Below are 25,813 nucleotides of genomic sequence, written 5' to 3' on the forward strand. Positions count from 1 at the left end.
CACTCTGCTGCTGAAGCCCAAGAAATGTAATAAGCTTAAAACCTACAATCATACATTCTCTGGCATCGCCCCGATAATCTGGAACTCCCTTCCAGTGGAAACAAGGCTGATTCCCTCTACTCTTGCCTTCAAACGGAAAGTCAAAACTCTACTACTGAACAAACTCTACTAATGAACTCTGCTTTGAACCTGAGCCTTTCTCCGATTTACTCTAGTTGACCGTTTGTATCTGATATGCTGTTGATCTATATTGCCCTACTTGTTGCTTTCACCCATCCTGCTTCCTCTGCACGCCCAAATTTCATCCTGCTTCAGTTGTTTATTGTCCCATCTTTTCTATGATTTCTATCACCTTGCTGCTTTCCTTTGTCTACCTAAACATATGTAAAGCGTTCCTATACCCACCTGGGTCATCTTCGCGCTATACAAAACTTTAAATAAATAAAAATAAATAAAACAATACACCCATTGGCTGTCTAAATGGGAAAAAAAGACTTCAAAAAACGCGTAACAGACATACAGCCAAAACCAAAAATACAATCAGTAGTTACTTCCCAAAAAGCAAACCCGCCATACCACTAGGCTCTTCCACAACACCCAACATCGTCACCAGTCTGCTACCAGCCATCCAGCCATTAATGCCTCAAAAACCATCTTCAAAACCTAATTGTTCCTTATTAGCACAGTCGCTTCATGTTTCAAGACATTCACTGCAGCTTACTTACCAAGCGACACCAGGAAACAACCAACCACAAACTATTGCAGAGCAGAAAATTGTCAACATGCCGCCCCGACCATGCCTCTCAAAAACTATGCTCAGGCATCAGAGCCTCTACCCCAATTCCAGCTGTCAACAACAGATCGGGCTCTTATTATGCAGGCAACCTTACCAAAGGCACCAACGGACGGCACTCGACAATACCACACAGCCAACCATCCCTGGTGACTCTGTGCAAAACAGTCCCCATCACACCAACAACTAACCCTTTCAGTGAGCAAGTACCCTTTTTGATCCCAATACCCATTCCCCAATGGACAACAGACGAAAATTTAAAATCAACTGAGTCCTTAACCGCAGCAGAAGTGTACGAGCCAGTAACTGACAGCACCCAGACCAAATTGCTGTTAACACCAGAGTACATTTCTCTAGGACCACATGACATCTTAAACCGTGGGAACATTCTCAGACTCTTCAAATCAATTCCTGACTTACGCACCCTGGAATCAAAAGATATAATGGCCATTAAATTCAAACCCAGTAATGGTATTCAGCCACAAGGGAGTGGGTACAATCAAAGGCAGGCCAATTTAAAAACTGGGGCATTATTGTAACAACGCCTTAGGTTCCCCGCTACTGATCAATTCTCGCAACCACCCAGGGTCATGCTAGCAGTACAAGTTCTCTCCTATTCTCTGTATTAAAGTCAGCCAGAACCTGCTCCCCAGTTGGCAGCGACAAGCAAAGAGCTAGCCCGCAATTTACACAAAGAGCTGACTGGTCATGGCTGCCAGCAGCAATTACCCAGAGCCAGGACGATTGAAACAACACTGATCTCAGAACAACAATATGTTCCTGGAACACCAACGGATTAGCAACGAAATCCCAATCTATAGACACACTTGAATTTATAAAAACCAATGACATCATACTTCTTTAGGAAACCTAGTCAGCAACTAGCATCCCTATAGAAGGCTACCTGGAATTCATGTCCCCCACTAAAAGACAGTGCAAGTAAGGCAGTCTGCGAGGTGGCCTTTCGATCTATGCTTGTAGCAAATTGTCTCTACGCATCAAACAGCTCAAATTTGACGACGACTGGCTTGCTGGCATGGTGGTTGGAACCCCCAATTCAGACAGACAGTCACGCCTGCTCAATGTTTACATCTCTCCTAGCACTACAGAGAAACAATTCAAACTGTCTTTTTGTTTGCAACCTACTTAGTGATTATGGTAATATACCTTGCTTAATTTCTGGAGAATTTAATACAACCCTTTTCTAAAACCCGTTTGAGGACCTCAGGAACGCTTTCCCAGTGGTTCCCCCACACCTCGCTCCACAATCAATACCCACAGGTAATAGACCGTCTAAACTCGGTGAATACACTGTCCTCCAACTCAGCAGTGTAGACTACACAGTATTCAATGGGCGCATCCCCATGGACACCCCACCTGCTTGGATAAGAACTAACGGTCGTACCAATTCATTCCTGGACTTTACTCTAGGTAACAGCGAAATGCTCCCCCTGATTGAGAGCTATTGCATCTCACCGCAAGGGGAGAGCAACCACCCCCCAAATAATAACTCTGTCATTTAACATTCTCTGTCATCAGGCAATTGCACACATGTTATCTGGCAGTTACTCAGAGAACTTAAGGAGAATGAAATGGTTGTCTGTTCCGCCCCCTCCATAATGGAAAAATGCAGATCTCTTCTTGGTTTATTGAGAGAAAATGCATTAATTTGTGAATTCCCATACATGTGTCATAACCAGCAACCCTTAACACAATATCACATTTCATTAGAGACTAAAAAGTTAAAATCTCAAAGAAACTTGGCCATACGCCAGGCTAGGAAAAGCACAGGAAACGCAACCCTATTCAATACCTACAAGCAAGCTCAAAAAGCTTTCGGGTCATCCATTCACAGGGACAAACAAATAGCGTCCAACTAGTTCTGCCTGAAGCTAGTTTATGCAAGTAAGAATTCTAACACAAAGTCACTTTGGTTGCTAGTGAATAGGGGGCCACTAGTTGGAAGTGGGCATTGTAGAGCAAACGTAAGCGAAGAAGAATGAACCCCGTTTTTAACAAATCACTTTAGCAAACATACAAGCAGGGATGGTCATTCTAAATCCCTTCCATCAACAGAATCAGTGCCACCACCACTTGAAGCCAAAAGTATAAGCAAGACTGGGCATAATAATGTAGTCAATCACGCTCAGGAAGCAACAATAAATAACAGAAAGGACAAGCTTGAACATACCATGATAGAGATTTTGACAGCACCCGAGTACTCAGAAATAATATTGCCCACACAATTAGTAAAGCCAAGTTAGAAGGAGCTCCCGGTCCTAATGGCCTTCCCCAGTCCTGTTTCATACTGCAGGCTTAACCACAACATCCTGGAGTCATGGAAAGGAGTCATCATCCACCCCATCTATAAAGGTGGCAGTTGAAACAACCCCAAAAACTACAGGATGATATCTCTTCTTGACGTTGAAGCTAAATACTATGCTAATATCGTATTGGAAGAGCTGCTGGTCTGGGCAGAAACAACAAAACGCCTCCCCTTTAACCAGACCGGCTTCGTGGCTAAGTCAGGAACTACAAGTAACCTGCTTTCACTATCATTTTTGATGGAAAAAGCAGCAGTCCACTGCATCCAACTTCACTGCTGCTTCATCAACTTCAAAGAGGCCCTTGATCGGGTGCCACTGAGAGCTGGGGAATACCCCCCGCCCTTCTAAAAGCCATAACCCAAGTCCACTCAAACACCTGGATTTGAATAAAGTTGGGAGAGGGCTCCCATGTTTCAATGAAGATACAGACCACAAGTTGGGTCAAACAAGGCTGCGTGTTGAACCCACTCCTTTTTAACCTCTTCACCTCGGACCATTCTCACTCACTTGACAGCGTTAACTCCCACCCCACTCAAATAGACAGAACCCGTACCAGCAATCTGCTATACACTGATGATCTTGTGTAACTAACCGCTATATGTATCAACAAACCATTTTGCATTTCCTAAATAGCGAATTTTAAGGAATCGCTATTTAGGAAATGCAAAACGGTATGTATGTACAAAATCGCTTTCCAATAGCGATTCCTTAGCATTCCTAATTTGAGATTAGCAAATTGTCATTCGCAAATTACCCCTTCATTTCCATGGGCCAGGAGGCCCATAGGAATGAAAGTGCAATTTGCAATTAGCAATTTGCTGATCGCAAATTAGGGATTTTTCCAAGGGTGCAGGGGTGTCTCAAGAACACCCTGCTGCACCCCTGAAAAAGACATTTGGGGGCATATGGCGCACATACATGCCCTAAGGGCATGTATGGGCGTCATATGGCACCTTTAGTTTTTTTCAAAAAAGCTTTTTGATAAGAATTCGCAAATTACCACCAACTAGAAGTTGGTGGTAATTTGCTAATCCTTAATGGCATTTTTTCCATAATATTTGTTTGATACATTGCATTTAAGGAATCGCAAAATTTGCAATTCCTTAAGTGCAATCGCAAAATAAGGATTAGCAAATTTTGCTAATCCTTATTTTGCATCAAACTTGTTTGATACATTCCATTTGTCTATTTAGCATTCGCAAAGGCCGAAATTCGCAGAATTTCGGCCTTTGCGAATGCTAAATAGCTTGATACATATAGCGGTATGTCACACAAGGGTCTGGTTACAGAGGCTACTCAACTAGCTGTTCTCCTACATAACAAATAACTCCCTTGAATCAAATCTGTCAAAAACAAAAACAATCACCTTTGGGAAGAGGGAGCAGCAGAGAGGAGGGTGGTTCTTCAACAGCAAAAACATTGAAACAGTACCCTATTACAAATACTTGGGGATTTTTCTGGATTCCAGAGGTTCCTTTTTAAAGCAGAAAGAAGTGGTAAGGGCTAAAGCCCTGTCACTCGAGGTTGCCTTGGCGAAATTGGCAAAGCAGATACTCGACCCAAGCCTAACTCCACTGCTAATGGTAATGAAGGCAAAGATCACTAATTCCCTTTAATACGGGCATGAGATCATGTTGGGGGCAATCAATATTACATTGAACAAATTAACTACCAAAATCTTCAAACGAGCATGGTGCTTGCCAAGATCCTCATCGCCAGCCCAAGTCTGGCATGAACTCGGCCTATTAGATCACCATGGTATTGAGGCCAGCGCATTCATCAAGCTCTGTAACAGATTCCGCAACTCTCTGGAAGGTAGCCTGGGGGCAAGACTCTGAAAGGAAATATTGACCAGCCAAACAGCCAAAAACATCGGTGCCATTTGGAACTTTCCTTGCAGTTACTCGGTGTCAAAGAATACTGGGGAAAAAACCCATCCCAGCAGGTGTTAAAATCTGTCATCAAGAGAAGTGTCCAACTCTGGTCTTTTCATTCTGACAGGGCAAAACTGTCTAGAAGGAAACACACTTGGGCAGTTGTTTCTGACTTCAAACCGGGGGTCGAATCACCTTATCTATCAAGCACGTTCGCACTTTTATGGAAGCTAAAGTTTATGGCGCTGAGGATGGGGAAATAGCCTGTGTTAAAGCAGTTACCTGAATGGCGGCACCCTAGTGTTAATACCGAACATAGGGAGTGCGGCTACCATTCAGAAGCAATGGAGCACATAGTCTGTGCATGTCCCACATTGCTTGATGGCAGAAGGACTCTGCTGCGGGATGAATGGAACAAACTCAGAGTTCGAACATTTCAACAGGCTATGATAGCTGCCATGAACCCAGAAAACACGATGCTGAACATTCGGTTCACTAAATCTGTTACCAGAGGAAAAACAGGGAAAAACAGGGCCATAAATCCCTTTGCCTCTGGCTGCACCGCCAAGCCTCACTTTGATCAATTTACGAACCCTTGATCATCCGGTGTTGTTTATTCGAACATTGTTTCTTCCCTAATCTTAATCGCTCACTGCTCCCATTTTAAAACCCTTTTGAAGATTTATGCCTGGCAGTTCCTTTCTAGATTTGAAAATCTTCGCTACAATCCTCTGATATCCAAGGGTTTGGACATCAACAGCAATTAATCAATTCGGGACATTTTACCTTCTTTAGTACCAACATGTTGTCTTTTAAAATTTTTGTATACATGAAATATATGTTTTTTTAAGTTGTTATGGTTTTAAGTAATCAAACAATAAAGATTAATTCAATTCTATTTTGCGAATTAAAGTTTGCACTTGAAAAGCTTTCAATTGTGTACATTGCAGGCTTTGCAGGAGCAAAATGTTTTTTGAATCGGGCACTCAATTTTTTTTATCCCATCTTTGTCTGTAAAATTGTGATCATATTTGTATCTATATATGTGTCACGTTCCTTGGTGAAGATGAAGAACTAAAGAAGGAAGGATTGGGTAAATAACACATGTAGTACAGAGGGAGAGAAGAAAGAAAGGAAGCTGGGGAGGAAAGACAAAGGAGAAGAAGTAGAAGAATTAGAAGAAGGAGGAGGAGAAAGTAAGACAGGAGGGAAGGAAGTGCAGGAGAGGGAAGAACGAAAGCTGAGACAGAATAAAGGGAAGAAAAAAAAGGGAAGAATTGACATTTGGAGTGGCTCATCCAAATATTGCTCTTATTCTTTCATGAGTTTTCTCACTTATAGCCATCTTAGTTTGCCATCATTGGGTCATCAGGTTTATAGTGTTGCATGAGTTAACCGCCTACGTTCCCTTCCTAGCTCCGGTTCTGCAGCTTGTGGTGAAATTTCTTTTATTAAGCCTTTATATAGCACAAACGAACACTTTACATTAGCATCTGAATGTATTGCACATTTTTTAAAGACGGGAAGAATACACGATATTGAGTGGAGGCCAGGCTTTTTACCCAGCTCCTCACTTCTAAGGTTGGCAGCTACAGCCACAAGGGCACATCTCATCTGCATCGTGTACAATCTGCCAATCAGGATGGCTCCTCTTCACCTTTCCTGTTCCGGGGTATGACTTTCTAACGTTTCCATCGTTGATCGGAGCATGGTTCGGAATGTCAACATGTACATTGGGAACAGAGAGCATGCATGTTTCTGTGATGTACAAAAAAATTGCACTCTTAAAGCCTGTGTTTTGCTGAATGGAAAACTCTCCATAAAAACAGTGCACAAAAAAGACATTGAAAGTCGCAAAGGGTTAAGCGACTTACAGCGTACACCTTGTGATTCCTTACAAATCGTAATAAAAAGAAAGTGGTAAAGGGGACACACACTTTCTTTGTGACTCTCAAGTATCTGCTACGGAAAGATGATTGATGTGAAAACAGGCAGTATTCTTTCACAAAGTGACAGATGCGTGTGAGTGAGGAACAGCTTCCGTTGAGTGAATATCAGATGCAGCATGAGAGCAAGCAGAGGTCTATGAGACCCATTGTTAGACTTGGCTTTTTCGGCAGATTTACCCCCAGTCTTTTTGCTTTTTTTTCACCCCCTGTTTCTGACCGTGGTTTTGTCTCATACTCCAGGTAATGGGGTTCGACTAAATCCCAGAGGGATTCTTGTCTTCACACCTACTCACATGCTAGGTACATGCATTTTTTATTCATGTATTTATTCATGCCTATTGCAAGATGGTAGAAATGGTCTATCCTTTTATATTCACTGTACTGCTAATCATATATCTCAGCTACTGTCTAATGGCTGTTGCAGTTCATACATTTTACACAGGAATAACATATGTTAAATAAACCCTTACTGAAAAGCCCAGATTGTTTATTCTGTGTATGTCTGAGATGAACTAAAAAAAAAAAGAACACGAGTGACTGAACAAAAAGTAGTACATTGTTTCCATGATCTTGAGGGATCAGGGTTGTTATGTTCTAAGGTTGCCAGAAACTAATCTCTCCCCATTAAGAGGAGACACTAGTGGCACTGTGAGCTAGCTAATGCAAACAGGCTAACATTCTCGAAGGGGGTGCATGGAACTAGTGTGCCACCAATCCCACAGTTTATGTTATTCAAACGCACAGGTCCTGCATGGGCACTGTAGGAACTACTCAACACCATACAGGCAGCCTTTCAAAGGTGTATCAGAGATGCCACTGCAGTGTCTGCGCACAGTTTGTACTGCCATGTCGATCTGACAGGTGCACCCACTTCCCAGGCCTAAACCATCCCTTTTCTTACATTTAAGGCACCCCTCAGACAGGCCCAAGATATCTACATGGGCAGGGTGCAGTGTATGTGAAAGGTAGGATATGTACTGGTGTGCTTTACATGTCCTGATAGTGAAAGACTGTGTATTTAGTTTTTCACTATTGCAAGGCCATCTGTCCCATTGGCTGACATAGGAGTTGCTTTGCAACATCTTACACGTATCACGTTCCATTGGGACAAGATAGAGAAATGGAGTTTGGGCTTCCTGAACTCAAGATTTAAAAATACGTCTTTTTGTAAAGATTATTTTGATATTGTGTGTTTGCAAATAGCATTTTTAGAAAGTGGGTATTATCTTATCTAACCATCCTGTGTGCCTCTGCCTTTTGTGCATTCCCTGTCTGGGTTCATAGTGACAGGACACAGGGGGAGTGAGGTGTGTTCTGCCTTTCATTGGTGGCTCATAGCCAGGCTGAATAGACCTGGCTGCATTTAGAGTAGTGAAGGAGTTGTTGCTTGCACCTGAATGGACTGTGTCTGGCTTCCACAATGGTGTCCCCAACCCCTGGAGAGTGAGCCTTGCCTGAGCCAGGCAGAACTGTATTATGTATGCCAGTGGAACTTTGTTTGTGACAACTTCAAAGCGAAATGTGGTATAAATATTGGGGCCCTGACCCCCCAGAACTTTAGATTACTACTGGACTAAGGAACGTGCCAGCAAGAAGAGCTGCCAGGAGAAGTACTGCCTCTTTGATGTTGTGATTTGTTGGGTTGGACTGCATTTGCTGCTTCTGTCTTGGGTAGGGAAAGGAGTAGACTGTGCTTTCTGCATCCTAAGTATCTCCAAGGGCTTGATATAGAGCTTGCCTCACTTTGGAATTCTCAACCAAATCAAAGACTTAAACATCTTCTGGGTACCAGCTTCTGGAACTGGATGTTTCAGCTGCCACACGGGAAAAAGTTAATCCGGTGCCATCAACGATGTCGCTGCTGACTCCATGACCTGAAGGCACCACAAAAGGCACCGCCACACTTTGCACCGCAATCCTGGTCTCACCGATGATGCTGTCTGACGCAGCCACTGCTTGCACCATGACCTGTGGAGAATTGCCTCACTTCACACCACCACTCTGGTATCCCGGATCATGCCACTGTACCGCAACTGACGCCATTACCGGTACCGTGATCTATGGTCAATCCCCACAGCAACAGGATCTGCCTAGTCACAATGGAAGCTCCAATTAAGGACACCACACCAGACTGGCCAAAATAGAGTCCACATGCATAATTCCTGGAATATTCCTCTCAATACCCCACATTGGGCAAAACTAGGAAGTGAAGCAGGGCAGAATAATATGCAGAGGAACCCTCCACTCAGTCAAGAGGACATCCATCACGAAAAGATGAATGAACAGGGCTGGAAATGACACCCCGAACAGAGCCAACACCATGTTATTTGAACCCCATGGCATCACCAATATGGATCAGAATCTCAGGCAACATGGCTGCCCAAATATACATCCTCACATGTCCCAAAGATCCCGGAGATTACACAGGAGAAGAGCCAGAGCTGGAACAGACAAAACACGCTCTTGGACACTGCCAGAAAGCAACCCAGCATTTCTCTTTACCAGGGACACCCCCTTGGTAGCTTGGCACGAGCAGTTAGGCTTATCTCAGAGTCAGTAAAGCATTTAAATGTAACAAATAGTAATGCAGTGAAAATACCATAAAAGGACACAACACCAATTTTAGAAAAATATCCAATATTTATCTGTGTAAAACAAGACCAAAACAATAAAAATCCAACTTACAGTAATCCACAATACCAATAAAGCAAAAATAAACTTCATGTACAGTTCATTGAAGTCGATAGCTCCATCCGAAGCTATCACGGTGTTGTGAGCAAACAAATCCAACAGTTCTGGCCAACTGCGGTGTTGCGGGCCAGCTGCTGTGTCAGTGTCGGGGAGACCTGTAAAAAAGTACTTTTGGAGATGCATGGCACTGGACTTTGCGGTGAGTTCAGATGAGCGGCACCAGCTCTGGGAGTTGATGCAGGAGTTGTCGGACCCATTAAGTCACACATGTTGCAGGTTGAACTCCTTGAATTTGAAGTCAGAGCACCGGCAGGCATCAGGACTACGGTGTGAAGCTGAGCGATGCAACATGAGGTGCCCTCAGGTCGAGGAGTAGGCAGTGGCTCAGTGACGGTCGTCCAGTGGCAAAGCGGGGAGGTGTTCATTGCGGTGCTGACAGGCCATGGTGCAGGCAACGGCATATATAACAGTATCAAAATAAACAGTTGTTACAAAATACTAAACAAAAATACTATACAGACAAAATACATTAGGCAAAAAACTCTCCCAAAACACTCTTCAAAACTGTGAACGATCTGGCTCACCACAAAGCCCCAGCGGTTCCGGCAAGCCAAGATCTATGCAATAAAATAGCTAAGCTCTCTTATGACAAAGTCAACATTTTATTTTCAACATTTTCAGATCTACCTAAGGAAATCTCAGCCAAGCCGGCTACCAGCTATAGCACAGCCCCAAACATAAATGCTAAACCTGAACTCACCATCTTCAGCCCTCTCTCCGAAGAGGATACCTACAATCTGCTGGTTAAAACTAAATCAGGTTCCCCCTATGACCCCTGTCCGATAGAAGTTTTAAAATTAGCTGGTCACACAGGGGCGTGTAAACTCACCTCTATTTTCAACCATATGTATAATGAAGGATATTTCCCCAGGGAATGGAAGCAGGCTTCTATTCTGCCGCTGCTGAAAAAACCTAATTTGGACCCTAATGAACCAAACAACTTTAGGCCCATATCCAGACTCCCTTTCCCAGCTAAACGTATAGAGAAGGACATGAATAATCAACCTAATCAGTTCCTTAATCAGACTCAAGCCCTAGACCCCACCCAATATGGTTTTAGAGAAGGCCACAGTACTGAAACTGCCCTAATTAAGTCCACAGAAGAAATCAGAGCTACTTTGGATCAAGGAGGCAGGGCGGCCCTTATCATGTTGGACTTATCGGCCACATTTGATACGGTCCACCACGCATTATTGGTGGACCGATTAGCTGAGATAGGAATAAAGGGCAATGCCCTAAAACTCTTAAAATCCTTTCTCTCGGAAAGAACTCAAACGGTCAAACTAGATAAATTTGAGGCAGATGCCTTCACATTGCCATGTGGAGTCCCGCAGGGATCTTCTCTCAGTCCGACAATGTTTAATGTGTATGTCTCCTCCCCCGCGCCCCTCATTGAATCCTATGGCTTCAGTTTAACATCCTACGCAGATGATACTCAAATCGTAGTTGCCATTCAACCAGAAAGATTTCAAGACACAGCAGCTAAATTCCATGATTGCATGTACGCAATAGGTAACTGGATGGCACAAAACTGCCTAAAGTTAAACTCTAGTAAGACTTAGGTAGTACTTTTTGGGAACAATCCAGTTTTTTGGACATCCAACTGTTGTCCGAGTTCTCCAGGACATTTGTCAGTCCCGACCAGGAAAGTAAAGAACTCGGGCATTTGGATAGACGACACTCTTAGCTTTAAGGATCAAGTAAACTCAGTAGCATCCTCGACAGCGTACACCCTTAGAGCTTGCAGAAAAATCATGCCACTAATTCCCAAAGAAGCACAACAAACGGTAGTTACAGCACTAGTGATATCCAAACTGGACTACTGTAACAGCCTTTACCTCAAGTTACAAGAAGGGCTAATGAGCAAGCTTCAGATCCTGCAGAATGCAGCCACCAGACTTCTCTCAGGAACACCTAAACATGCATCAATTAGTGGTGCAATCAAAGGCCTACACTGGCAGCCTATGAGGAAGCGCACCAAATTCAAGGCATTGTGTCTGGTTTTTAAGGCACTGCATGGGACAGGACTTAAATTCCTAAAGCAAAAATTCAAATGGTATGTACCCAAAAGAACTCTCCGCTCATCTGAGGCCAAATTGGTGGCTACTCATCGGACAAAGGAAGCAAATTGGGGCGGCAGAAGTTTTGTCGCTAACGCGGCCATCGCCTGGAACTCCCTTCCATCACAACTAAGACATCATACTAATCTTATGGCCTTTAGGAAGGCCTTAAAAACATGGCTCTTCACAAATTAGGAAGAATCCTAGTATACAGTCTTCTCCCCCAGTGTCTATCAGCAGGTACCTCACCACAGCGCCAGGACACCTTTTTTGGTAACAGTAGCGCTTTACAAATGCAAATAACATTAACATTAACATCGTAGTTGCTGAAGCGCTGTTGTCAGTAGACCCAAAGCAGCGGTGCGAGATGGGGCAAGGTGGGGTGCAGGGCCCACAGGTCGCAGTGCAGCCAGCGATGTCGGTTGATGAGCTGGTGTCTGTGGCACTGTCGTCAGTGGGCCAAGGCTGCCGTGTGGTACGGGGCAGTGCTTCATGTAACTTACGAGGGATGGCCCCAAACCACGGCGCAGGCACCAGCATTGATGTTAGATGGAACGTCGTGGTCAGTGAGACCAGGGCTGTGGTGCGATGCCAGACGGTGCTCCATGTTCTCCAAGAGGGATGTCCACAAAAATAACTGCAGCTCCCATATGGCATGTCTACTTCACACCTCACCATCTACAAACACCTAAGCAGGACCACAGATTCTTGTCCGTGGTCAATGGCTTGAGTTCCTGTTTACTGGTCCAAGTCTTTTTGGTAAGGGATGACGGGTGCAGTTGCACTACCATCTTTACAGAGTGGATGGATTCTTTTTCCTTTGGTGGTCTACATTGGCGGATGCAGTCCTTCTTCTCCTCTGCACAGTCTTTTTGTATGCCTTCTTATAAGCAGCAAGGTGCCTTCAGGGGTCAGTGTTTCCAGGGCGCATTTCTGAAGGAACCATGTCTTAAGCCTGGCACCCCAGTTCAATGGTCCAGATTTTGCAACTGCAGAGGCACTGGTTGATCTGTTCCCTGAGGTTGGTGTGGTCCTGCATCCTTTCCATCTGCTTTGGAGTCACAATTCTTTGGATAACTGGAGGCTGGGTGTCCTGAATGTGGGCTTCCTGCTCGAGTTCATGTCCTACCCCTGTCATCGGGAAAAGTGGTGTCACCACTTCTGAAAGGTTGCCGTATGGGGAAGGCATGGTTGGATGGGATTTAATCACTCCTCCAGTAGTAGCCAATTGGTCCAGATCGTGAGTCAGAGTGGGGTTGGGGTACTTCATCTATAATGTTCCTGGTCCAGTGTTTATGTGGGGCTTCTGGATGCTTTTCCACCTCAGGTTCCCACTCCATTCTTTTAGGAAGTTTCCATTCCTGATGGTGACCCTGCTACAGATCATCCAGTTGATTCACGTGGGCATTGTGTTGGCTGCCTACCTCCATGTGGCTGTTGCGTTGAGGTTCCTGGATTTTCTTCGTTTTCTCTCTTGAGGGATGTCATTGTCAGTTTTGTGTGCTCCCAGTCGGAACACGTTCATAACTTGGAGTCTTCACCATGGTGGTGGCCCCCCCCAAGATGGCTCTCCTTCTTCTATTAGAGGTCTTGGTATGTCCTTTCTGGATGCCTGGCTCCTTGGGCTCCATCTGTGTGGGTGATGCAGTAACGTTTGGGCTTGACATTGCGTCCGCTTGGGCGCCTCGGATTCCTTCTGAATTTCCAAAGTGCATTCTTCATCCCTCGGGCCAAAATGTCTTCATCATGACTGCTTCAGGATTCTGTGCCTTCGGGCATTGGTGCTGTCACTGTCATCTCAGAATTTGGCTACTCTGGCTCCATGGTAGGGGTGCACTGGCGCATGGAGGTTTCTGTTTTTTCAGTGCTGTGGGTCAGGTTGCGATTCAGCTGTTGCTGTGGTACCTTCACTGTTTGTAGGGATCCCACTTCTGGTTGATCCTGATGCCTCCAGAGGTTGTTTGCTGGCTTGTGGTGTTGGCTGGTCTTGTCGAATCTCGCCAGGGGCTTGTTATTACTTCCTTCTCATTTGCCTGTGCTGCTGATGGATGCCAGTGCTCTGAGTTGAGGAGCTACTTGGGGTCTGTGGTCCATTCAGGCTCATTGGCGCAGATCGGAGGTATTTTGTTCCTCCACCTGGTTGGCACTGTCAGCTGGGGAAGTGCCCTTCACTGCTTTGTGCTGCTACTGTTGTGGTGGGATGTTCTGTTGCTGTCCAAGAGTTGGGAAGATCTTACAGCACTTTATATATTCCAGTGGCTAGTGCAGTGGCGTGTTGTGTGGTGCTCCTTCTCTGGACATTTCTGCTCATCACTTCCAGATGGGTGCAGCCATTGTGGTGGTGGATGCTCTGTGCCATTTGTTCCCATCCTACCGGGGTCTCCGTCACCGGAGGTTTGATTAACCGGAGGTGGGTTTGTTTGCGTACAGGGCCACTGCTCTTCTGCAAGTCTTTTTTCCCTTAATACAGGTAATGGGAGCCTGGAGTGTGGATGCCTTGTTGATCCATTGTCCTCCTCTTTTTCTGTATACCTTCCTTCCCTTTTCCTTCTTTCAGGCATTTCTATTGAGGGTTTGGCAGGGTGGGAGGTTGTAGTGGTAGTTCTTCCATTTTGGAGTCTGGGGTCATGGTTCCCATTGTTGCTAGATCAGGCTGTGGGTTCCCCTTCGTTCTTGCCTTGGAGTCTCTCTCCTCTATGGTCTTCCTTTACCCACTGGTCCCTCTCCTCTTTGGGGTTAGAGGTTGCGCCGCAGACCCTGGGGAGGATAGATTTACCTGTCCCCATTGTTTTGGTGGTCCCTGGTTCCTGTAGCGCCAATATTCTGTCATTCTATACTTCAGTTCTTTTTGGCTGGTTTTCTTATGGGCTGTGCTCTGTCTCCATTGTAGGGTCAGTGGTCAGCTATAATGGCTTTCAGGGGTTCAGTTTCCTTTTCCTTGGCTGTCGAGCCTTTTTGGTTGCCCGTTTGTTCTGAGTTGTTCTCTCTCTCTTCCCCTGCTGTCCGTTCTTCTGTCCCTACGTCAGATCTCTCTCTGGTCCTTCACACCCACCAGTCCTCTCCTTTTGTGTCTTTGTCTATGGTGCATTTGTCATTCCTGACCTTCATATTGGCTTTCCTGTTTGCTGTCACATCAGCCAGAAGATTAGAGGACCTTTCTGCTTTGCGCCATTCTACTCCTTTTCTGCACATCTTGTAGGATGCTGATGTTTGCGTTGGATGCTGGCTTTCTCCCAAAACTTCAATTTCGGTTCCATCTCTTCAAGGAACTGTTATCAGCTTCTTTCTGTCTTTTTCCTACTCCTGGTGGGTAGTTGTTGCACTCCCATGGTGTTGAGCGTGTTTTGTCTCTGTATGTGGACAGTTCTGCTGCATTTCGTTCTTCTGTGGCCTTTGTGGTCTTGCAGGGCATGGGCCACTGCTTGTGTGGTGTCCCTTGGGTATTAGGCTGCGGTTACCATCTTGTTGACATATTGGGGTTCTACATTGCCATGTTCTGCCTTTGTCCAGCCTGGATCCCCTAGGGGTATGTCATCTGTGTGGGTCGCATTCTATGGTGTCCCCTTGGATGGGATCTTCCCTGCTGGACCTTAGACGTCTAAACTTCTGTTTCTCAGAATTTCATTTTGCCTTGTGCTTGCACTGCTTGTTTGGATCTTGGGAGTGGTGTGTTACAGGCTGTGGTGCCTCCTGCTCCTGTTTGTTTGTTCCTTGGATATGGCATTTTCGCTGTGGTGTGCTTTTTTCCTGGGTATTTTTTTGTTTTCTGGAGGTCTTTCAAAAGCCTTCTATTTGGGTGCATGATTTGGTATCTTCATTTGTTATGACTGGGTGGAGGGCGAGGGTAGCAGAGGGCAGAGGTATTGCCCTCCTCACTCCTAATCCTATTTGTCCTCTACCCAGTCATACTTCCCACCCACCCTCCCATTATCATGCCTTTGTTTCACTTGGTATTTCAGAAAGTGCTGAGGGTTGGTTATTGTCTTATAGCCCTTGGCAGGAGGGTGAGTGGGGTTAGCACGTGTTTCCTGTCTGTGATTGGATACTACCTAATTTGTTATGATTGGGTCGAGGACGAGTAGAACTAAGAGTTATGAGGATTACCGTTAAGTAAATAGGCCAATACTTATTTGATGAGGTACCTAACCTCTACCCAGGCACTTCTGTAACTGTAAGACAAAAACCTGGCCCAAATCCTAAAACCAGCCTATCTGAGAAGGTTTTAAAGTAAGGAAACTTAATAGCCCAAGAACCCCCTTCTCCAAATCTATGGGCGGATGTTACAGCCTTCAATGGTACCCTTTCAACAGGCATATACTTCAAGTCTACCTTTTTGAATGACTCAGAGGGATTGGTTTGTAATGCTTTAAGAGACAAAGGATGGTTTGAAGGAGGGGTAATTGATTTAAAATGTGCTTTCAACATATAAAATCTCTTCATCAGACTTGTACTCTTGGAATCCAACTCAGCAATACCTCAATGAGCACTAACTGTCCTTATTGCAGCCCATTGAACTTTCAAAGTAGTGGTAGCTACATCCTTGTCAAACCCAGCCTGCAGAAATTGATGGTTCCAGCTAGCATCACCATCTGTAGGATTTAAAGATGTTTCCATGTGCCATTAGAAAAGCATGATCAGTTATGATCATTAGATTTTCTAATTAACAATTCCTTAGATTACTAAACTGAACAAACCACAGGTGAAGAACGATATAGTCTCTTCCCTCCTTCCAATAGCCATGCCATCAACAGCATTTTCCAGCATGTGGCCAGGTAAAGATGTGAAAATCAGAGGGAACACTGATCTATTGGAAACACCCGTTCTGATTTATTTATCAACATCTTCAACACAGAAACCACCTCATCCTTGGCTAAAAGGGGGTTGTCAGAATAATATCTACCCATTCCTTCCTCAATCTGGCTTATAATTTGAGGCCATGGACATGTCAGCACATCTATCTCCCAACAACCCTGCTCTTGGAACATGGACAGGAATGCTGGATGAAGAGTATTTTCTGCACTAGTGAAGATATATAGGTAAAAGCACCAAATCTTTCGCATATTTGTTTGAAAATACCAGAAGCTTGGCAAAAGTTGTAGGAAGAAGGAAATAGCCTCCTTATTCTTCTGTTTGAATATTGTCTTTCCCCAAATGTAAGTTGCTGACAGAAATATTGGATGAACCTCTACCCAACTGACTATTTGAAAGGTGAGATTGTTAGGGTACAGTGATGCCTGTCAGTAAGCACCACAATTTGCAGAGAGGATATGAATCCACCACCTAGTGCCCTACCTGTCATTCTGGATGTTATAAAACTACTGATAAAGCTCAGGGAGGAGGGCTTTCCAGGAGGCCGTCTATCTGGCTTACGGTCTTGTTGATAACCTTAGAATTAAGGAACAGAATTACTACACTCTCCCTATATGTATGTTAACCACCATCACCTATCCACAGTACCTTGCATCTAAGTGCTAAGAACAATACCTGCGATCAACTGAAAACCCGTTCTATGAATGCGGCGTGTTGATGACCTTTTGCCTGGGTCCTGCAGTCAGTTTTCTGTAAGGTGAAGTAAACAGAATCAAGCTCACTGGCACTCTAATATTTCTATATTGAATACATGAGGCTAAACACATTATCATTTACGTACATGATATTTCTGGACTGAGGCATACAATCAAGGATGGCAGTAGTTACATCATTCCTGCAAATATTTTTGGACTATTGTTACAATGTGTGTCCTGAGTCTCCACAGTCAAGTCTCTGTAGGAGATATACACATGAATGTGCTGCACAAAGTTGACCAAGCGCTATTCATGCACTTACAAACACAATGTTCTTTTCGGTATCAAGTTAGCTTGGAGAGCGTCTCCCAATCCTTGGTGACCAAGGGTAGAATCCTTACTTTAGGAACAACTGTGGGACTTCTCTGATGCCAGGAGATACTGCGGGGAGCCTTTGATGCTGTGAACAGACCTGCTGGAGTCTTCAATGCTCAGGGCACCCAGGGCTTATGGAGCTTCACACAGGTGATGTGTCTCCCTCGGAGTCTCAACATGAAGTGTGAGTTGATGGTTGGGCGTGGATTAAATAGGCCACGCTGAAGACTACACCCCAAGCGTTGTTGGCATGTTGCATACGCTGTTCTTAGTCCTCGACTAGAACGTGGACTACTCCCCCTTGAAGCCAGAAAGTGGTGCAAGATGTTCAGTGCAGAATATGCTTGAAAGCAGCTATGTCGTCCAGTGGTCGTACAGAGTTTACATGCAGAACAATTTGCTCAGAAACACACAGCATTTGGCATTACCAGCAATATTATGGCTATGATTCAATAACAATTAAATATGCATATAGAGGAGTATGAGTACTATGGCTATGACAAAAAAAAACATTTACACATGGCATAACAGTGATAACTAGTACATTAGATCATGGGACTATGACAGAGATCTATAAGAGAGAGAGTCCTTGTGCCTAACTGCTTGTTTGAGTAGGACTCTGTGATGTGTTGTCTGTTCTCACAATGACAACCACATTCGACAGAAGGTGCAAAAAATGAAAGAGTGCATGCTAAAGGGTCTTCATCTCCTTCCAATTCAAGGAGATAGACTGCTTTTCTTATAGCCATCTTCCTTGAATCGCTTGACTGCCTAAAGCAGCATCCTGCTTGCATCCATGGTCAGATTACATGGAGGTAGCATGGTCAATGGAACCCCCTTGGAAAAGTTTGTGTTCAAATTGTTTGTTGCTGGATTCTAGTAAGCTAGAAGATGACAAAGCAGGAGAACCAAGTGCAGTGAGTTTAAGAAACCACAAACAGACGTGGTCTGCAGTGAAGACATAAACAGACAACAAGGAGATCATGTAGCAATCAATGGAAATTGAATGAAAGAAAATCCCCTAGTAGAAATTAGCTTACCATTCACTCCTGGGGATGCAGCCATTCTCTGACGAACACAAGGGACTGATGTTCTAGTGAATGCAGAGGACTCTGCATCTTCTGGGCTCTTGTATGTTGTAAGCTCACTATCCTAAAATGAGCCTAGAAAAGAGCTCCAAATTAACTCAAGCACTGAGTGGGTGTGAGGTGAGATTTCTCTAGATTTATAAACAGACTGTATTCTGTTAATGCTTGAAAAACTAGGTTGGCATGTTTTTGATGCACTCTATTAGAGGGAGGATGGATTAATCAATAGTCTGATAAGGCTGGAAAACTATTTTGCATAATTATTGCAAGAACTTTTGTAAACACTCTCTGGTAGGATGTCAGTCCTAACAAAAGCACCCACAACTGCCAGCAATGACCTTTCACACAAAATTGGAGAAGATTGTGATGAGGAGGACAAATTGAGATGTGTAAGTGAACATCCCTAAGGTCCAATGCTCAAATCCATTCTCTAGGAGTTACTAGAGGAAATATTCTCTGAAGTGTCTCCATCTTGAAGAGGGTCTGTATGAAGTACACATTCAACTGTGCTTTCCCAATGATTTGTGAATCAGGAAAACATTGGAATGAAATCCTTTCCGTTTGTGACTGGAAAAAAATACACAACGCTCTGTCTCTTCCTGAACGGATTAAGTTTTAGCTTGAAAATATTTCACCAATGATTGAGAAGAATATATACCATATATTGCTGCTCTTTAGACCAGATTTAACCCTGAAAAGCACTTCTTAAGTGATACTTCCATTTTCCAGTCTACAAAGTTCACAACCTGAAAGTTCTCAAATGTCACAGAGGACTGAATCCCAAGGTTAGCCAACATGGTATCAATTTTAATGGGTTCATGAATTTCCATACCACCTTTTTCCAAAGGTATAATTGACTTAGGGCCAGATGTAGGTGGTAGATTTTGGCCATTTACCGGCCGGTAACAGACGAATTCGGCCGTTACCAACCGGTAAATGGCCATGGAGATGTAGGGGGATAAAAAAACATGCATTTTCGGTAATTTTACCGAATCGGTAATTTTACCGATTCGGTAAAATTACAGAATCGGTAAAATTACCGAATCTGTATATTTTACCGAATCGGTAAATATACCAGTCGGTAAAATGACTGAAAATGCATTTTTGGTATGTAGGTGACAAGTTTGACATTGACACAGGGCTTTGAAAATCGGTATTTTACCATGCAATACAATTGCATGGTAAAATACTGATTCAGGTGTACATGCACATCTGTGCATGTACACCTGTGCCACGTGGCACACATACATGCCCTTAGGGCATGTATGTGTGCCTCATGGCACACAAGCCTAAAACAGGGGTACCAGAGTCCTCAAAGTGACACCCCCTGCACCCTTGCAAAATTCGGTATTTACCGAATCGGTATTTGATATTGAATCCTATGGGCTTCAAGGCCCATAGGATTTAATATCAAATACCGATTCGGTATTTACCGAATCGGTAAATACCGATTTTTAGCGATTCGGTAAAATTTACCGAATTGGTACCTACATTAGAAATACCTACTCTTAATTACCAAATCGGTAAAATTCGGTAATTAAGAGTCGGTATTTCTGATTTTGCTACATCTGGCCCCAAGACATTATACAAGATAAATCTTCTCAGAATTTTTCCACTCTTTTGACAGAAGATCCGTGACTTTACTTTTTTTTTAAAGTTAATAAGGGCATACTTGAGCCTTTGTCTGAGGCACAGAGTAACAGCAAGTAAAAACAGAGCTATGTACTAACCATTCTCAGAGCATGAACCTCTTTCCAGAAGAAACAGAGCAGCAACAATTGAGGCCACCCAAGAATCAAGAAAGTTGCAAGAACTCACAACATCTCAGTGCACATATTCCTAATGATACCACCTATGCAAGGGCATTCTCTCAGATTCAAAATAGTGACTCAACATCCCAATACCATAAGAGGTAGCGCTCGTTGTGAGAAAGTGCCATCCTTCTTGCATTGGTATGCCCACACTTTTTGCTGAATTGCTGATGTGCTTTGACTGAGTGTGCCCTGGGCTCCTGCCAACCAGGTGCCCAGGGCCTGTGTTCCTTCCCTAAAACTGTGTTGAAACTAAACCCAATTGGCATCTCTGGCCACCTATCAGCCCCTAGTAAATGGTACCTTAGGTACCCAGGGTCTGGTGACCAGAGGAGACCCTAAGGGCTGCAGCACTTATTATGCCACCCTTAGGGGCCCTGTACCCTGGCACCCACACACTGCCTTGGCAGACTGAGTGGCTAAGAACAGAACTAAACAGAGAGTCGACATGGCACACATCCCTGTGTGCCATGCCCACAAACCCACTGCCCTGGCATACATCAGCCACCCCTCTACTTCGGTACCCTATGCCAGTGGTGTGTGCACAGGTGCATGATCCCTGTGCCCCTACAGTACCCAGGGCCATTTCTGGGCACTGTAAGTGCAGTGATGCCATTAAGAGTATATGGTGCTGGGAGGTTGTTATTACGAACTCCACAGCACCATATTGGCTACACTGAAGACTGACAAGTTTGATATAAAAATTCTCATCACATTCAACCCACACTGATGCCAGTGTGATCTTTAATGTAAAATGCACTACCGAGGGCATCTTAGAGAAACCTAACCTACAATCCACGTCTTGTCTGAGAGGCTGCCTAGGCTGCCCCACAGCAGACATTTTGCTGGACCCCTGGGTAGAGAGCCCTCGCTCTCCTGGGCCTGCAACAATGCACATCCTGGGACAAGGTGCCAAGCCTCCACCCCCAGGATGAGCAGGGGAAGCTTCAAAGGCATTTCGCCTTTGTGAGCTTCTCCAGACCATTTGATGTACTCAGCAACTGGCCCCCACCAGTTCTGACCCCCACTCTGGCGAGAAGACTGGCGGGAAACCCTATGTCATGAAAGGGGGTGTGTCAGCCTGTGCCAACTCCACCCCTCAGGTGGGAGAGGGGAGGTGAAGCACGACCCAGGCCTCCGGCCATCTTGAAGATGGGGAGCCCTGCCCATTCACAGCTAGGCTCCTGCCCCCCTCCCACAGGAGAGGAGCAAGCTAGGGGGTGTATCCACCACAGGACAGGAACCCATTGGTCCCTGCCCTTGCCCTACCTGTAACGCCCCTAAATTTAGTATTTAGGGGCACCCTTAAAAATTCCTTCCTCAGATCCCGATTACAACAACAAGAAGATCAAGAAACAAGAAGACCTGCTGCGCAGCTGCTAATAAAAGGATGACGCCCACTGACCTGGCCCCAGAACCCTACAGGCCTGTTGATCCTTGAACCTGCTCCTGTGCAACTCAGGCGTCTCCGGCAGACAGCAACCTCGACAACCCCAGAGGACCTGCCTGCCTTGAACCTTCCAAAAGACTGGGACTCCCATGAGCAGTGGTTCCGCTCCAACAGCAATAACCCTGGTGCCAGCCAGGAACCGCAAATCCAGCCCACTCTGCACCCGCCAAGCCCGGCCTGTGCCTGAGTGGCCCAAGACAACAAGGACATCCCCTCGGTGACTTGGACCCAAAGTCCAGTGCCCAAAGACCCTTCTCGACGAACCAGACAATGCCTGCAACCTCAGAACCAGGAACCCCTCTAACCGCGACCAGCAGAGGGTAAGATTTCCCGACACCAAAAGACAACCCTGCATCCGGCACCCTGCGGCCCCTTGCACCCTCCTTTGGGGTACCTACCTCTTCTCCAAGATCCCAACTTACCTCTTGAAGTGGTGGTCACACCTGAAGAATCTCCGTCCGGGAGCCTGCAGCCTTTGTTCACGTTTTAACATTCCCATTGGATAACATTGAGCGCCCAAAGACTCAAAAGCACCCTGCACCCAGCCGCCCGAGTGCTACTGGAAGTGCAACAACTACCCTACTCTACTTCTCCACTTGCCCTGAGTAAGTTACCAGGAGCTCAGCTCCCACAGCCACGTGGCCTGCTTGCCTGCAGCCACCAGCCGAAGGCTCCCTACCCTCTGTTGGATTGCATTGGGCCTACTCCGGCTGCCCCTGTGCCGCTGAGGGTGCAACTACTGTACCTTTTAGACCCTGGCAGACCCCTAAGTCTATGTCCAGAACCTTATCCCCACCAGTCGAGTACTTACCTAAAAGCTGATACCTCACTTTCCTTCCATGGGCTAACATAGACTGGTTTTCACAGAAATTTCTTCCAAGTGTGGAGTTTTGAAACTTTAAAATATTCATCTAAAATCAGCTGAATAACGAATTCAAAAATACTCACCTGTGATCAGGAGAGAAGCCAGTACTGTACCTTTCAGCCCAGTAATGAACTGCAAAAGTAATCTTTACTGTACTTCCCAGTTACATGAATTTTCTTCCATAGGAAACCATTAACTGTTTTTCTGTGTCAATTTTTGCAAACTACAAATATTCTTTAAAATTCGTAGCAAATACTGAAACGTAATTACTTACCTGTCTTAGGTAGAGGTCCCAGTGCTGAACCTAGGAGTCCAGTACTGGATAACAAAAGTAACGAGAACCTACTTTACCTGTGACTTGAATTTCCTTCCATAGTACAACATTGCTAGTTTTTCAATGAAAAGTTTCTAAGTGTCAACTTTGAAAATACATTTATATTCTTTAAAAATCACAACTGTAACCAAAACGCTTTTACTCAACTGTTTACAGCTTAGGTCCAGGATCCAGTCCTGTGGTTGGAAAAGTAATCCTTAAAGTAATCAACTGCATTTATGTGGAAAAACCCATTGAGCTCAATGTTGAATTGTGTTTAGCTATAGCATACAAAGTCTATTGCCTTTCTGCAAAGTAATTACCTGAAGTCACTCTTACTGAGAAAAGTTTATTTTGATACCTGTTGGTTCTAAAATCAAACAACTATGGGCCAGATGTAGGTAATCCAGAAATACCGAGTCCTTAATAGCGAATTTTAATGATTCGTTATTAAGGTCTCGGTATTTCCGATGTACGTAAATATTCTGTAAAAAATATTGAATCAGTATAAATCGCAAAAAAATAGCGATTCGGAATGGATCGATAAATTTCTTTTACCGAAACCGCACTAACGAATCGTTAATACTGAATCCCCAATACTGAATCGGTAAATACCGATTCAGTAATTTAAAAATTTGGTAATTGTGGAATCAGCCAAACCTGTGCATCCCCATTACCTCCCAAACAGGAAGTGGCCACACCCAAGCAGCTGCACTGAACCTGGAGCTGACTGTGAGGCAGGGAGCAGAGCAGAGAAGCCAGGATCAACACTGTTTTATTTTGCAACCAAAACCAAGCAAATTGGCAAACTAGGAGAGGGAGAAGGAGGGAGCTGAAAGGAAAAGAAAGAAAAATTCTAGCGAGAGGGAGCTGGAGGTCCTCATGGAAGATGTCACCAAAGACCAGGATAAGTTGTTTGGAAAGCAGTCCCTGCACGTGCCAGAGTCTCAAAAAAGGCACATCTGGCTTGCAATTCACAACAAAATCAATGCCATCGGAGTCACCCAGCACTCCATTGAGGATCTTAAAAAAAGATGGTACGATCTGAGGAAGACTGCTAAGGCGAGGATGGCAGAGAGGCAGGCCAGCAAAACTGATGGAGGGAGGAACACAGCACCTGCACCAACTGCTCTGGAGCTCCTGGTTGAATCCACCCTCCAGCTGGAGAGTGCGAGTGGGATTGGCGACGCAGACAGCTCAGCCAGAGCTGCCAACAAACAAGGTAAGATACATGCACAGCATGCTGTGCACCCCCCTCCCTACCCTCAATCCCCATGGAGGCATAGGGACTCCCACTCCAGTACATGTTTTACTCATAACCTGCAATGCATTATGGGAGATGCAGTCAGAAGTAACACATGTCAGAACAGTCAGTCCAGCAAACCCAAAGGCATGTGACACCAATGAGCAATTAGCAAGCAGAGGACAGTCAGTGTGATTGGCAGGCATTACATTTATTACAATGCAAATGCTGCCAGTTAAGTGAGCATATCTACATTCTGTCCTCACAGGCGAGCCATCTCGCAGTGCAGCAGAGGGGAGCAGAGGAAAGGCACCCAGGCCAGAGAGGAGACAAGAGGAGGAGGACCAGTTGCCTGCAGGGCACACCACCCCACCATCACCATCACCACAGCTACCATCAACGCCACCACCATCACCACCGCCACAATCAATGCCACCACCACCGTCAGGCAGGAGGCATGCAGTGGCCACCCTCCAGCAGATGGAGGTGTCCGAGGAGGACAGCACAGGGGGCCAACAGTCTACAGTGGCTGAGGATGGCAACAGGGTAGGATCGCTGTCCCCAACAGAGTGTGGCCACACATCTTCCAGATGCCGCAGGGCAAGGGCAGCCAGTCTTAACTTCCAGGGCAAAGATGACAGTGTGTTTGCTGAGCTGGAAGGTAACATGCTGAAGGTCCTGCACCTGCAAGGGAGAGCAATCAGGTCAGTGCAGCGGGAGATGGCACACATGAATGCCCACATGCATCGCATTGAGAAGGGCACCAGTGCCATGAACACCACCATGGCTGAGGGCATGAGTGACGTGGCGGAGGCTGTGAGGCTGCTCTGCAGCAAGTTAGAGGAGGACCGTCTGTCTAGGCGCAGGGAGAGGCAGAAACTCGATAATAACACCAAGGCAGTGAACCACCTGTCCACTGCAACCTCCCTCATGTGCAGATGCTCAATAACCATGCAGGAGTAGATGGCACACTGCAGTCGGGATGTGGCTAGGGGGCTGGTCACAGTGACCACTGCACTTGAATTGCTCTAAACAGACAAGATGGCCACTTCAGCTGATGGGGGGAAGTGAGGAGCCTATTAGCCGTAGTAGCATTACACCCTCCCCACAGAGACCAGGAGGTGCAGCGAATGCCACAGCGCTGGCCCTGGACAGACTGGCAGTGTGGACAGTGGGGCAAAGAAACGTGGCACTGCAGCACGTGGGCGCAAGAGGTAGAGCCAGCCATGATATGTTTGTACTGAAATGGGTGATGTAACCCATGTTTGTATGGACACTGCTTTTGATCTTGGTGGTGTGCTCTGATAATTAACTACCATCACTCAAATATAGTAACTGGCGATGTCTCCTTACTCATCTTAGAAATAGTTGCGTTTTATCTCAGCCCGACTGTGTCTCCCATCCGGTGCT

The sequence above is a fragment of the Lissotriton helveticus genome, chromosome 4_1 (assembly GCF_964261635.1).
Source record: "Lissotriton helveticus chromosome 4_1, aLisHel1.1, whole genome shotgun sequence".
Lineage (NCBI taxonomy): Eukaryota > Metazoa > Chordata > Amphibia > Caudata > Salamandridae > Lissotriton > Lissotriton helveticus.